Consider the following 1,635-nt stretch of genomic DNA (forward strand, 5'->3'; position numbering starts at 1 on the left):
ATCCGAGCGAAGCAGGACCAAAAAAGAGAGTCATCCTATAATGTTCACCGATTAATGAGCCTAATTTTATCATTTTTTTTGACCAATTCTGACAAAAAAAATTTCTAATTTATCAGGTTTAGGAATGTGGCAGGACACCAGCTATTGAAATGACAATATTTGGATTTTTTTACGAAAAGCCGCGACGATTGTTTTGAAGAGTGTTTTGACAAAATACTCTAATTTGCTGATAAAACGTTGTCGGTCGGTGGCAGTTTTAGGAAATTTTTATCTGCAGCCCGCCTCAATTTTTTTTTTACTCCAATCGACCTTGATTTCTGTGTTGTTCAAATGATTAAATCGGCCATCTTGATTAAACAAAAAAAAATTAATTTGTGAGTCTTTTATAATTTGCAAGCCATTCAGAATATTGAAGTCTATTCAGCAAATAAGTTTTATGTAGAAGAACTGTCTGTAGTTTTAAGCGGCTTCCTTATCTCTGTCTCCAAAAATATTTAAAAACAATTTCGGTGTACTCTGGATTGTAGAATAATAGAAGGGCACTTGAAAAGTGTTCAAGTTTGTTGTTATGGGGACCCAAACCCAAGTTCTATAGTTCAACGGTGTCAATTCGTCACATACCAATATTAGAATGCTTGCCAGCATTGGTTGACAGAAATCCAAGTGTTTGTTTGAAAACAAGCAAATTGTTTTTCTGTTTCTGTTGGCTGTATTTCTTGACATTGTCTATTTCAATTTTAATTCCTTATTATTTTTTTGTATTACATTTTAAATCTTCACGCTGGCCAAAGTTTTGATAAGTCAAAAATCCTTGCCATATGTCAATGGCGGATAGATAAAATGCAATTTTTGATAGTTTTCTGTTGTCAAATCGAAAAAAATTACGAATCTTCTAAAATATCAGAAATATCAGGTTTGCAGTTTGTCGGTTATTGCGTTTATTTTGTTTGCATTTTCTTCACTGAAAAGCCATCATGTATCGTTTAATCTGGATTTCACCAGAATTGCATGCTGTTTTGAGAAAACTTTGGTTAATGGTTATGTTGCGCAGGCAACATCTGCACATGGGGTTAATTTTTCATTCAATTTTTTTGTATTTTTTCATTTGATTATTCCCGCAATTAATTTGGCCATGTAAGCTAAACATGGAACACTGTGTCTCAACTGTGTAATCAACGATTAGTGGTGATTTTTTTTACTTAGCTCACGGCCCTCTGCTAAACCAATTTTTCTCTGTGGAATAATCGGCCAAAATTACAATTATCATTCTGGCATGGTTTGAGTTCTGTTCTCATAGTTTCAAGTAGACTTCATGTAATTGGATGAGAGTCATGAACCATTAGTTTGAAATATGAAAGTTGAAGTGACTGATGTTTCACGAAACATTAAATTAAAGACCTGGAGATAATATTTCATCTTCATGTCTGGTATCGAAACATTTCCTTCTGAATGAATTATTTTATGACCGACTCTTCCGGTAATTTGATCGTAATTTCCCAAAACGAAATCCAAAAAGTCGCGCTATTTGGGAAGCCAGGAAGTCATCCAGAACATCTTGATGTGGTCGATTTTATTGGTATATCTGTGTCATCTATTATTCATCTTGAGTTTGATCTCGTTTTTGATCATTTCAAT

The sequence above is a fragment of the Convolutriloba macropyga genome, chromosome 2, assembly GCF_964194025.1.
Source record: "Convolutriloba macropyga chromosome 2, txConMacr16.3, whole genome shotgun sequence".
NCBI lineage: Eukaryota > Metazoa > Xenacoelomorpha > Acoela > Convolutidae > Convolutriloba > Convolutriloba macropyga.